The following is a 15,160-nucleotide window of genomic DNA, read 5'->3' as shown; positions in this document are numbered from 1 at the left end:
AAATGCCAAGTAGAGTACGTGGTACGATCTTTCTCAGAAATCGTAGTGGCAGATGCAGAATAAACATTTATTCCAAATACATTTTAAGCTAACTGGCAGCTAGATCTAAATGCGGGGAAGTGGATTGGCGCGAACGTTTTACACGGAAATCCCCGAAAATACTAGCTGTAACCACGATTCCTTTGCGTAAACGCAAGGAGAAACGGTTATCGCGGATATCCCGTGTGTTTCGCGCGGAAACATTTTACACCGCGCGGACGTGCACCGGTTAAATAAATCGGCGTCGGGGTGTTGCGTGCCCTGAGGTCAGGACCGGTCTCGTCGGCGAGATAGAAAATCGATAGAGGGTTAACGGCTATACTTTCGTCACTTCCGAGTACGAAGCCCTTCGCCTTCTCGTCCGTAGTTAATAAACTGGCGAGCGACGAGGAAACGCGCGAGCGCCGCAGTCAAAGGATGCTTTTGATCCGCTTATTGGTCAGGCACAGACTGGAAAAGCAATGAGGAAGAGAGAGAGGTGAAGGAAAAAAAAACGTAAAATTATTTAAATATCATTATTCATTCTCTCGAATAGCTTGCTTATAGTTGGAAATGCGTGGATATCGTAAAATACGTTAAATTAACCTACCTTTTTAAAAAAAAAACAGATCGTCCTTTTGCGCAATTTGCAAACGATATTTATTAAATACAAATATCAAAATATCGAAATATTAATTTCGTTTTGTCTTTCTCGATTTTCATTGTGTATAAAATTGATTTATCAATTTAAATTAAAAATCTATAACTTTCGAATAAATTAAAACATCAGATGCTCCGGAATTATCAAAGTAAAAAAATTAATAAAGTGGCGATGTGTTTCAACATTAAACCTAAATATTCCAAAAGCTCGATAATGCATTTTTAAAGAAAAAAAAAAGGAATAGTACAACGAGAAAGAGACAAAAGGGAGAGTTAAACGTGTTACTATTCAATCAGAGCTCGAGTTCTGACGTGTTAAACTTTCATAACTTCTCGAAGAGCGATGTCTTCCAGTGCGCGGCATTCATTATGAAAACTCTTGATGAAACTATGTCCTGGTAACAGTCCGATGGTCCTTGTATATCCGGAATCTGCAGCTGTTGGCTAGTCCGCTAGCGCGTGCAATATAAATTATAATTCTCGAGCTTCTAAGTCCAATACCCAAAGCACTAACTTTGTCTCAAAAAATTTCAAACTTGAAAATCATCAAAATCATCATCAAAATGATACTTTAATCATATTTTTTCCTTTTTTTATTTTTTTTTTTTTTACTTAAACAGGTGTGACTATATATTAAATTTCAGCATCATCTTACATTAAATATTCGAGTGTCTCTTTTAGACATCATAATATAAACCACCTTTTAAAATTATATATAAAACAAAAAGTTCTACATTCGATTTTTATAACTTCAAATATCTTCTTATAATTAAATCTGGCTTAAACGTTTGAAATTAAGACATATATGATATCAAAGTGGACGTGGTAAAACTGTTCTTATATTACAAGACCTGGAGATTACGTAAATGAAAAGAACTTGCCAGCGGGATAAGCAAACAACGAAAGCCGTCGCTGCAACTGACCCTCCGAGAATCGAAACAAACTCGCCGCGAATGCAAGACGGATAATTGGAGCAATGACAACTGGATCGCCTATATAGCAGCACCGTTCGAATCGATTTAATCGCCAGGCACCGCCCGCAGGGCGTGTCGGTAAGCACCGTCGGACATCGTTATTAAGCGCATATAAATTAGCATATAAATTGTCCCTCGTGCCCGAAGCTCCATGACGGCGACTCCGTCATATAACGGGTCTCTTCGCTGCAACGAGTGGCACACAGTGATGTCTAACTGCGATTATACGGATAAACTGTCGTCACTTTTCGCAGTGTTCAAGACGCCATAAAATAAAAATATCAGTGTCACATTACGATGTATATTTCATAAAATTTTTAGCAACTAAAAGAAAACTAATAAAACATCTACGTTATCGTCTATTATTTACTGTATTACGTAGGCTCGGTAAAATATCATTTTATACATTTTCTACAGGTTAATTTTTTTCTTCTGAATTATACTAAAAAGAAGCGCGATCATATTTGTGCAAAGATATTTGTGCAAATATGTTCCAGGAAATACCATAAACAAGACGTATTTAGAATAATGCAAAACATAAAATAAATTAATTTGTTCGTCGCGCAAAGATTATTGTAGTAAATACGATGGAATGATTATAAAAACTAAGGCCTATTTTTCGTTCGGGTAAATTTACAAATCTTTCAGGCTCTTTTAAAATAGAGCTTTCGCCTCCGTTACTGATCGTTCCATCTCTCCGCTCCTCGCGCGACTGCATGCACATGTATGTACAAGTGCATACGGGATCCATTCTCTCCTTCCCATCCCCCGCGACCCTGCATAATCCGGGAGTTACCTACTACTACCCTGTGCCGACCGATAGCGGACCCCAAAATACGCACCGAACGGCGAATGATAGGACGAACACGAGGACGACGACTCGCATCCACCCACAATGGCCGCCATTACCGATGCAACGATTTTACTCCCCAGCTGGTTCTCCAACATACCCTTGCTCGTTGTCCTAAGATGCCTGCATTATTTCTCCTGCCAATGTTAATCCGTACAGCGGGAAAGCTAATCTCGAAACATTTAAATGAAACCACAGAGGAAATGGATATATCTGTTAATTACATCCAAATTAGTTCAATTGATAATAAAAATTGAGAAGATTATAACTTATTAAGAAACTTAATGATATTAGGAAAAATAATATATTATTAAAAGAGAAATACAAAGAAAAACCGATTTCTTATTTGTTTAAAGATTGGAATTATTTAGACCAATTACCAAATATATTATAACAACTTTTAAAGCGAACAATTGAAGACACACATGTAGCGATCTATTTTTTATTGTTTTTAACTACATCATACATCATTGGAAATACATCGATCAGTTCGCAAACTCTTTTATAAAAAAAAAAAAAAAAAAAAGATGTGAAAATGAAAATAAAATCAAATCAAGTTGAACATCCATCTACTTATGCCTGCGCCAACTACAGGAACGTTTTATACCGTTAGACCATACAACGTTGCACGTTATTGAATTTTAGAGTTACAGTACATAAAAAAGAGTAAAAAGCACACGCGATATTCTTGAACGTTTGCATTTTTATGCCTCTAAAAAGAAATCGCTTCAATACCGTCTAAACGCGGGACGTTTCCGAAAAATCCAAAACGTATGGTCACTGTACGTATAAGGTGCACCATATAAGGGCGATGGCAACCCGGATGTCAGGCGAACTCAGGTCGTTCCCCCCCCCCCCCCGACAAGGGAACCAAAAATCCACATGCGGCCCGACTCAGGTTCCCGGTCACGAAGCTCGATAGCAGCCCGTAAAGCTCGAAGGGACGAGGTGCGGTATGGATACGACAGGCGAATATCGCCGACGTCGACATGGGACGTACGGTGCACAACGAGTTCTATCGTCCTTGTGCCCTCCGTTCCAACTTCATACGATCTGGTAGAGCCAGCCGTACAGGCAGGGTTCGAAAGTTTGACGGTGAGATCGAAGAAAAAGAAAGCAAATGAAATAGTGGAGAAGAACAGGGCGAGCAAAGGTTCGGCGGAAAAGAGAAAAGGGAGAGAGCAAATGGGAGAAAGGGATGGACAGAGGATACGGAAGGATGTGAGAAAAGGGGAGGCGCAGGTTGGGGAAGGCGGCACGAAACTGTTGGAGTAACTCAAAAGTTACGTCGGAGCTCGCGATGGGTTCGCGGATAATTATTTATCGCCTTATCAAACTTTCATAATCCCGATGCGGACGGGAGGAGGGGGCAAAGAAGGGGTACGGCTGCCTTTTAAACGCTGACGGATCTATGCTCGCATCGGCCAAGTTTTTAACGAGTTTTTAAACGTCGTAAATGACGCCGCCACGGCAGAGGAGGATCGCGACGGGTTCTCTTCCCTCTTCCGCCGTTGCCGATCTCTATGCAACGCGGGCTGAATTTTTATCGCTTCACCACTTTACGTTCTGCTATGAGCCATAAGCCTTCGATAGCTTGCTGATAAGAATTAACTACGAAAATGAGAAAGAGTAAGTCCACAGAGATAAATATTTCCATAGTCATGTTAGAAAGAACGTAATTTAATTATATTTCTATGCGATAAAATAAATATTTCTGTATAATAAATCATAACAATAATATCATAAAAATGTAAAATCTCTGTGTAAAGTGATAGCTTCGAATAAAAAGAAAATAACAGTGCTTCCAATCATTAATCTATATGTGGCTTTGGATTTAACAAAGTTTAATGAAATATATAATTTTTAATTTAATATCATAAATTTAATTTAATTTAATATCATAAAAAATATAAAAAATAAAAATTACGTTAGATGTGATACTTTAATATAAATGCATATTATGTTACAATAAGTGTGTTCAAACATATCAAGCAACAAATTATAAATCAGAATATTTTCTCAATGGCAACTTTTATTATTATTGGTATCTTAATAGTCACACTTTGCAGTACAATTCTATACGCCAGGTCAGTACTCTTTTTCCTACTTTACTAGAATTCCTCGAGTAAAACAGCATATAATTCCAAGAAACGTGCTGGTACCTGGTCGGATCGATACCACCTCAAGCGAAAAGTGATCGGCATTACGATATCGGAACGGATTGGAACTCGCGTGGTTATCGAATATAGATTATCCCCTCAAAAAATGAAAATTATTGCAAGAGCCATGTACCGTGTAATTGCCATGCATCGATCGCAATACGGCTCTTCCTTCGCAATGTTTCATCAGGTACATCACCGAGAAAAGTATGGCGATCATATTGCTCAAAAAATATTTCGCTCGCATGAAAACATTATCAATGATATCAATTAATAATAATTCACTGAAGTAACAATAAAATATCTTAGTATCGCTAAGTTGTTATCATAAATGTCTAATAGTTGATAACAATTATTTTCAAGTATTTAAAATGATTGTTTAAAAGTGCTGACGTATTTTTTGTCCTCCGTACCATTGTGATATAGATAACAATATCGCGATTATATATATTTAACAAGAGATGAATATTAATCACAGAGTATTAATCATACAGAGCGACTATCGATTATCATATGTAGCGCGTGGTCGCCAGTATGTTAAACAATAGCGGACAGCGACGGCGAAAACGCGCAAAGAGCGATTTAATCTCGTTGCTCGTCCAGAAAGATAAAATTCGACGGATTACGCCGATTCATTTTCCAGCGGTGAATAAATAATCGAGAATGTTATTGTCGCTGAAAACAATTCCAACGTGCGCACCGCGCGATACGTTTGCACGCGCGGTCGATCAGCCACGCAAACGCTGATTTACGGAGAATTTGCTTTTGCGAAGCTCTGATTCGTAAATGCCGCCGCGCGAATCCGCGTCGAACAAATGCGGCAAATGCGCGGAAACGTAAATGACAAAACGGCAGCTGAATTGAACAGGTATGGAATCGATAATGTCAATTATACAACGCTAAACAACACTAGATACTACCTGGCTTACGTAAGGGTGGTAAATCAGTTGACAGGCCGACAGAGAAGCCACGCATATACTAATATTCACTTATTACATATTACACGTTACTTGTTTTTAGAAAGCTTCTGTTACTTTTATTAATTAGTTTATTGTTACTTTTCCGAATCGGATTAAAGTGCTCTCCTTTGATCCAAGGACTACTAATTTAATTCCACTTCTTTTCAGTAAAAATTTGATTTGATATATGTATATAATTTTGTCAGTTTGACATAAAATATCCTAAAAAATATAATTTTCTTATAATCTTCTAAGAGCAAAGCGCATTTTCAATTTATTAATAAATAACATTTCGAAAAGAGGTAAATGTAAACTAGCAATACAAATATGTACAATTGCTATTATTATTACTATTATATTATAAATCAGGCTTATTATTCACAATCACCTTTTCTTGCAGCGATAGAAGCAGTCATTATCTAAACGAGAATTATGATCTAAGTACGTAACATCTGCGGCGACCATAATTTAATGGACGTTTCACGGCAAGTTACGATGCTTTCTGAATAAGATATGTACCTAAGTACCGCTCGCCGTTCTTTAGGTCGACGTCGAACTCGTATTCGAGTGACTACACTCCCATAACTCGAGCTATCAAGTTAATTTATCGATCTTGGTCGATGTAGCATTGTCAATGCCTGTACTTTGCTTTCAATCCGCATTCAAGTCGTTATTGAATATTTAACAATAAAACTTTATTCGATAAAAATATTCGACTTATTCTACGACTTTCAGAGAAAGAGAAATATTTAATACTTAATAAAATCTTTAAACTAAAAGTTGAAATTAAAAATTCTTATTGTTATAAACAAAATAGTCAACTTCAGAAAAAGACATGATGAAATTATGAAAACTAAATGTTACCAGTATAACTCTTTAACTCTGTAACTTTTTAATTAATCTTTTTTTTAACACCTTCTTTTATTGAATAAAATATGTAAAAATATATCCAGGAAACACACAAATTCTTATATTTAAAAAATAAATAATAATTCAAAATATGCAGTACAATGGCATATAGATTACACCGTAGAAAAAACTAATTTAGCTTGGGAAATTCCTGGATTTTATTAAATAGGATTATAAAATTAATTTCTCATTGGCAAAATGCAAAGAATGTAACACCCATATTATTTTAATAAAATACATTTAATTCCCCCGAAATTAAATATCGATTTTGCATCAAAAGCAAAATTCGAAGACTGTTGTTGATACAGTATCGACATTTCATATGCAACAGCCTAATAATGTGACATGTACATTTTTCGAAACCTTTATCTCCTTTTAGCGATATACACAATAGCGATTTATGGAGATGAAAAAAAGAAATCAGAAATAGCTGAAGGTAAATTGCGTGGGAAAAGGTTCATGAACGAAGGGCAATATTTCTCATATTTGCTCCGCTGCATTCTGACGAAGACTAATTCGCCGAAGGAAACGTAGTGACTGGGCAAGATCGGAAAGATGATCGCTGCGAAAACACCCGCGCACTCCTTTGATTCGCCGCTGCAACGAGTTATTTAGTGGTACTCCTTGCAGCAGCACCGCGGTTCATCGCGCTATAATGGCTACCGAGTGCATCACGTTTCCCTCGAGGTCAACGTGGAGCATCCGAGCCGCGTTCTCGATGCGCGCCTCGCGTTTGTTTTCCAGACGAGGAACAACACGGGCGGCGTGGGCGGCAAATTTCTTTGTTGAGCACCGATAATACTTTATTTCACGATACGATTCACGACCTATTTTTTTTTTAGAAGAGAGAATAGTAGAATTTATGTGCAGCTATCTGTTAATAATTTGTTGACTTTCTCTTTACGTTTGACCATATATATTTTTATAACAATAAAATGATGGCCCCCGAAAATTGGAGTAATAAAGTATTACGTGTTATATAATATTTTATTATTGTTATAATTATTGGAAGATGTAGTTCAGGTTAACTATTAAATTTAGCAGATTTATATTTTACTACTAACATAACTAATTATGCAGTGTCGTCTAATAATATTGCGTATGCATGCGTTTAAAGCTATATTCATAATTTGTCAGAGAATTTGTTTTAATTTATTTATATCCAATTGTAATCCATTAAAATCTATTTGCAACTTTGATTGGCATAGCTTTCTCTGCTTGTCGCTGTGCGCAGTTGTTACCAAACTCTTGTTTCCAACGCGATAATATAATCTCGCGAAAAAATCTTGATAAATTATAAGCTTTTAATAATTTGACACTCCGACACGACGTATCAAGCTAGGTCAAAGGTTCGTTGAATTTGAACACATTGTAACTTCAACGTCGTGAAATTCGTACCAAATTTCAGCTGCAGTCAAATTTAATAAGTCTAGTGTGAACAAAAGTGAATCGTATGTCAAAACATACGTTGACCCTTTACGATACGCGCGCGCACGTAACGTTTCGAGTTCCAAAACGTATCAAAGGCTCAATTCGACCGGCAGATCGGCAACAAGGAAGGCCGTTGAAATGCATTCGGATGCACGCTGCCGTTCCGCGTGATCAGATATGCGCGCAATCGGTGTAGGCGTGCACGCGCGTACATACACGTGGGCGCATCGCATGCCGCACTCCGCCCCCCCTCCCCCCCGCGCGCGTGACCGTCATCGATACACGAAGGCATACCTACACGCCGTCACGCGTGTTGCTATGAAACGTAGACTGAAAATTGCATGATTTCGATTGCATGAGTTCGATTTTCGAAACGTTGCGAAACACAGAAAAGAAAAATATTTCTCCGCGCCAATTGTCGCGTTTCCCACCCCGTCCCGAACAATTACGGAGATCATTTTCATGTGGCCACGCCATCGAAATCCGATATCAGTAAATTATACTGATTTTAATCTTCGGAATAAAATATGTAATGCCCGTAATGCAATATGTATTGAAAAAATATCCAGACAAACATCAAATATTTAGACGTAATTATTATTACTTGTTATTTATAGTTAGTGTTAAATCGTGTAATTATTATTTATTATTTTACCGAGTCGCGTTAATTTAAAATTTAATTATTTGGGTTCTATTGCGAATTACCGTCTAGAAACCGATAATTTTATAAATCATATAATACACTTTCAAGGATAATTTAATACAAACGCTCCGTCGGTATAATATTTATATGGCATTTAATATTTTAATATTATGCAACGTATATATGTGTGGACATCGTGAATCCGTGTTTCGATTCAAAGTTTCTCGCTTTGAACGAAAAGCATATATCCCATGAAACTGCAATCCGATCTCTCATAAAACAGTTTCTTGATACGGCGATTGTTGAAACACGATTTCGAGCGAGATTTTAAGTCGCGACGCGAGCATCGTGTTTCTCGCCGAGAACGAGACATTGAAATATAACTCACGATGTGAGTTTCAACGCGTAAACTTGCGTTTGCATCACAGAAGCCATGTGTTATGAAATACAAGGAAATGCGTCAAAATAAAGAATTTTGCGAAAACCGAAGTTTTATAAATAACGGCACATGTTGCTTTAGTCCTTCTGTGACATTAATTTGAAAATATTTAATTCGACACAATGGCTTTTAAATTAATAATACTTTAGTTTCTTAAAGATTAATTCGCGTACATAAAGATCTTTTGCGTAAAGACAGTTTGTTGTTCGAAAATTATTAACATCCTAACGATTGTTATGTTAACAAAGTTGCTAGATAAAATATCTTACTTTCAGGATGCTTCGTGTAAGGATTAGATTAGAACTCTTAACGTAGGACAAACTTTCTCGGAAAGAACTATAACGTTCCCTACGGAGACAACCCTGAGATCTCGAGTATCCCGGAGTATCCATGCTCGCGAATAGTCGTGTAAATAATGATACACACAACGTGCCGCCGATCGCACGGTTTCTGATACGATAAATTGGGAGACTCCATTATCGTTTTCGAACGAGACGAGGGTGATTCGAAAGAACAACGAAGTTCCTCCGATCAAGGGGTCTCCAGAGGAATCTCTGTCCTTTCGAGAAGAAAAGAGTTCCCTACCGGTCTCTGCCGCTCCCTTATTTTCTCTTTCTCTTTATATTTTTACCCTTCGCTTCAGCGTCTAGTGAAGATCTCTTCAGGTTGTCATCGTCATCATCGTCGTCGAAATCACGCCTCTTACAAGGGCAAACAAGTAGATATATATATATATATATATATATATCGGACCGCGAATCAAGGCACCTTTATCGTGTTTCCCGCGGAACGATTTTTGCCCCATTTAACTTTGATTATGAGTCGCCACGCGTTGCACGAGTTTCAGTTCACGACGGTGGCTTAAGGGCAGCGGCAATCGCCGTCGGAAATCTACCGCATTTGCCGCCAGTATCTTCGCGGTGCGCACGTGCAAAGGTTAAAGACCCATGAAGGTATCCTATTCAGTACGCTTCCTCCTACAAACTTACACACATTCACATAGTTTTCTTACTATATATATGTAATTTATCCACTACCTCGTTGGATAAACTTAAAAATACATGTGTACAAAATGGAGGATAAATAAGATAATTTTCAAGCAAACCATCGATCCGATGTCAATGAGAGCAAGCTCTCTCCGAAAATAATTCCAAAATTATTTTTAAAAACAAAGATTAACAAGAAAAGAAAAAGATGTATTAAATTGTAAATCATTAAATTATTGTATATCATATTATACTTTCATTATTTTAATTACGTTTGGTATTCTAAGGAAAAATATTTTTACTCGTACTGATATGTATATGTACTCGTAAATATGTTTAAAATCTGTTGATTATTCAGAATATATTAATAGCTGCTTAGATATGTATTTCTGATCTACACGCCAGACAGATCAAAGAAGATCTTTATCCATATTCTCTTCTAATAAAAAAATATATAATAATTTTACACGCTTCCTAGTAATATAAACGTCGTCTAACGGGGATCACATATATACGACTATATTTAGCGAGATGGAGATGAGAAGATCTGAAACGCTTCAAATCCTGCTCCGTCTATCTATATTATGTCGATGGTAAGATGCTATTATCGAAAGATAAGGGTTAAATTTATCCCTGTACCAACTAAGGCTCTGTACCAGCTTGATAATGCTATTCGCGATGCTCTTTGAGACGTCGTACGAAAATGCAAATAAGATTACGAATAATTAAATTTGAGTTGGTCAGCAAACACCTTGACGCTGGCGTCAACGTGAATTACATTTCGATCAATCTATCCTCTCTTCCTCGTCCTTCCGATAAATCGCGCACGCGCCCCAGAGCGTCAAGATCTCCCGTCCCATTTAGTTTTTCATGTCTCGCGAGAACGCGTCCTCGACCTTTTCCCTTCCCTCCTCTTTTTCTCTTATTCTTAGCCTTTCTCTGGTTTCCGTGCGTCTTTAACGCCGATTAAATCACGTCATTGCACCTCGCGTAACAAGATCGGAACGAATACAAACTCACCGAGATTACGGTGCCTTCGTGGCTTCGCGCGCAGTGATTTACGAAAATGGCAACTCACCTGCAACAGAAAGAAAAAAATACATAGTTAGTATGACGAACAACGGAGATTAGAATTCATTTGTCCTGTCGTAATTACTTGATTATCAGAAACGTTGACTCGCCTTGGATTATTCCGCAGTTTCACGCCACACAGCAATTTGATCTTTAATCTGTCATTAACGAACTGACTCATCTAATTTATCTACGTTGTACAATCAGAATGTCTTGTTATCTCTCATGGAAATTGCTGCTGCTCTTTTCTATCAGCTGAGACTTTTCAATAAATTCTATCAATTATTTTCAATTGCAATGTCCGTGACATTATTAGATATTTTAACGAAGTGAATTTGTTTTTTCAGCTCTGCATTTCCCATAATAAAAACCGTCGGCCAATTTTTTCGTATTGCGGAGAAACAAAAGAAACTAAGAGATTTTTGCCACGAAAGAAAAAAAGAGAATGGAGAAAAAGAAATGGCGGAAAAGAGAAGACGAAAAAGGAAACGGTGGTAGGAAGGAGAAAATAATGAATGAAGAAAAGAGGAAAGAGAAGGGAAGAGAGAAGAATACCGAATTCGTTACTTCACGGAATTGAGTCGTACGGTTCGCAATCTTATATTACAGCTACTTTTCACCGCTGCGCGTGCATTTGTTATCAAGGCCTGGCATGCGAAACTCGAAGAGAAGGAAACCGGTGGAACAGCGAGGTCGACGTTGTTTAAACTGAAGGGATCACTCAAGCTTCTCGAATGTTCTAAATATTGCAGCAAGGCCGTTACTAGCTAGGTCTAATAACGCGAATTACGTAATGCATAGATTTTTGCTGGACCGTAACGAGATAATGCGGCTCGTCCTGACAGATGTCGGCGCCAGTTGTGAGAGTCGCTGTGTTGCGCCGCGTGCACGAGAGCCGCGCGTATGTACAATGCGAGAGACACACGACCCATATACGAGAAGTCCCGGGACGCCCAACGCACAAAGTGGGTGGTCGTCCGGGATTTCGCATTGTAGGTTGAGCACCTCTGCCGCCGAACAAATGAATGAGTGTGGGCGAACACGTGACTGGAGAGGCAAGAGCGCCGCTCTCTGATCCTCCCTGTCCTCTCTATCGTCCCGTCTCTCTCGCGACGTCTTCTCTTTTCCTCCCGCGCTTTTTCTCCTCCGCACGGCACAAATGACTCTTGGCTCCGCGAGGCAAACTATGCCTCGGCCAGGAGGATTAGCTTCAGACAATGAACGAGACACGGCATAAGTAGACATCCTTTTTTTTAGTAGGAAGGATGAGAGACGTAAGTTCTCATGTCACTTGTACAGCGATTCGCACGATTCTTAATTGTTCGAGAACAATTAAATTTAATCCTCGCGAACTCTAATCCCGCTCGAGAAATATCTGTCACAGCGTGGGTATTATTCAGAACTGATATTTAAAAGTTAAATATAAAATAAGTAATATGAACAACAAAATTTCTTTGTGTATTCATATGCTAAATATTTTATTAAAGATACGCTCATTTTCGTATCACTTTGATCGTTTAAACGTAAAACACATAACGATATAAATATTTTTAAATTTTGAAAAAAATTCTACAAAATTCTGCAAAAAATAAAAGCCCTCAGTTAGATTGTCATATGTGACGTTATAAAAGTCATGGATTTTCTTTTAAATTATTGTCTAAATAATTTAGAGGATTTTTTTCAATAATCCTCGAGTTATAAGCATGGTTGGTTATCTCTCTGGTTTTCGATTGGAATCTCCACTTTTGAAAAAAAATTTCCGGTGAAAAAACAAAATCTCTGACAGACTGTTCCGAATTTTGATGACTTTTTTTTAAAAAAGAAGAATGTGAGGATAAAAGTAACAATTTCAATTTCAGGAAGATCCGACATATTGCGACAAGATATATACCGATAAAGGTGTGTGACAAAAAATATTGTGACCAACATTTTTTTCTACACGTATCTGCATATACAAATACACAAGCCAGAAATTCTTTTCCTTTAGGGAAATGGTCTCCAACAAAATATTATATACATAATATCCGATCAAATTTAATTCCGCAGCGTAATCATTGCGATTAAATCATCCAAGGTATATATCTATAATCAATTCTTCGCACTTTCAATTCTGCAAATATAGATTTGCTTCTAACGTGACAAATGAGCATTTTCCAATATCGTTTGGATTATTCATCCGAGGCGATTATGAAGAGTGAATTGCGTAAATCTGTGGCTTCAAGTTGTGGCGGTGGCTCGTTTAACTCCGGAAGATGTTAACTTCCACGACCGGACAGTTTTTCTTCTCCCTCCGTCTCATCTCCCTTGAGTGCTGCGACGTAATCTTGTAAACGCACTGCGTTCTCTTTCGCACTTCTTCCTTTTTACAGCGACTTTTTGCGCTCGTCGGGAGAGCTCCGCTTTGCTCGAAGCTGCCTTTTACGTTGCGACGCGGCCGGAAAATTGCAGCGAGATAAAAGTTTAAAGTCGCTCAGCCGGCGTTTACAAAATGCTAGTTGGTGCGATAGCGCGTATAGAAGCGAAGTTTGTCCCTCTTTTTGGAGAATAGGGGGCTTTTTTTCTTTTTGAAGAGGAAACATATATATCACCGAGATATTGACGAAAATTAAAAAGATAAATGATCGTAATCCATAATATTACCACAAAAAAATTGATATTAAATTCTAGAATATATTATATAGAGTGTATAATAATAATCGCTGCACATAACTAATTATATTTTAATACATTAAGTAAGTTATCCAATCTACTATCAGCACAAAAATTTTTTGTCACAACGAAAATAATTAATAAAATTAAAACTCCTTTTATTATACAAAAAGTTTATTAACATCTCGTGATATTTTTTTTTTTTTTTTTACCTTCGCCCATCTGACAGCTTTCTGTCCAAACAGAAACAAAATTATTTTTGCCGGTTCTCAAAAGGGAATACGAAGTTTTACGGAGACCGACAAAATTTCCGTTCGGTTTGATTTACTACATCTCTTCTAAAAGAAACCGCCTGTATGGTAAATATCTCGTGAGTTAAAAAACCGCGCCAGACGCCGAGAATGCATCGTGACTCAAGCTTACGTAATCGCACGTACTTACGTCGTGTATGCATATCGCGTGCACGCGTGTTGCCCTGTCGTAGTGTATCATGCTTGCGTGCACACGTCCGACGTAGACGGCACGGTCCCTGTTTGCAATGACTAATACACGTAATATTGCCACGGCACACACATTATACAGCGTCTTCCGTCCGCGTTTTGACGCACAGCCATGCGAGGATGTGCGCATTAGAGCGCACTGATACCGGGTGTTCGCCGGGAGTTCATCGTGTTTCGTCGTCGCTTGGACTTTTTTTGGACGGAATATTTTCTTGAAAGATCCAATAGAATTATTTCGGGCACATCAAATATCATGTAGAGAAATCTTAAAATCTTCAAATAGAATTCTGCTTTAATTTAATAAAAAAGTACTATCGCATTATTTATTTTAATCGCATTATTATTTTTAACATATCTTTGAAGTTTAATCATATTTTTTTTATATCTAAGTATTAAGAATGCAATAACCATGGCAAGATGATAACGCAAAAGTTATCGCATTGCTTGTAACACATTTATATAACTCGGGCATTGGAAAATAAGAGACCATATTGTACATATGCAGAACTATGCCTATGTGTCGAATACTATGCCTGTGTACGAATATGTCCGCAATCTCCGCGAGTACTGCCGTGCCGAGGATGGAGAATAATGAATATGAGAAACCGGAAGATCCAATATTCAGCGGCTATATTCCATTTTCAGGCAATTATCGGTTTATTTAATTGAACTATTAATTGGATCGTCCGACGTAACGCACACGTCGCGCTACCGTACCTTGCGATCAAATTGAATAAACGTCGTGCAGGATTACTTGGGTAAACGCCGATCGATCCTAGCTTTCATTCGAAGAATGAGGATATCAGAAACGTGCGAGTAGCCGACGGTTTCGAGTATTCGATATTCCATTTGAATATAGCCGAACTAAGCCGAGTCCGAATGCAGATGTTTCATAATGTCGGGTTATTCGAA

General features: G+C 37.8%; 1 protein-coding gene across 5 annotated transcripts in view; it reads right to left on the bottom strand.

Annotated features, from left to right (window-relative positions):
* The window catches only part of Rbp6 (RNA-binding protein 6), a 596,225-nt gene that overhangs the window by 531,741 nt on the left and 49,324 nt on the right, over positions 1-15,160 (bottom strand). The window lies entirely within an intron of this gene.

This window comes from Pogonomyrmex barbatus, unplaced genomic scaffold (genome assembly GCF_055798465.1).
Source record: "Pogonomyrmex barbatus isolate J1 unplaced genomic scaffold, ASM5579846v1 scaffold3, whole genome shotgun sequence".
In the NCBI taxonomy this organism is placed as follows: domain Eukaryota; kingdom Metazoa; phylum Arthropoda; class Insecta; order Hymenoptera; family Formicidae; genus Pogonomyrmex; species Pogonomyrmex barbatus.
This window is presented reverse-complemented; position numbering and strand designations above follow the sequence as displayed.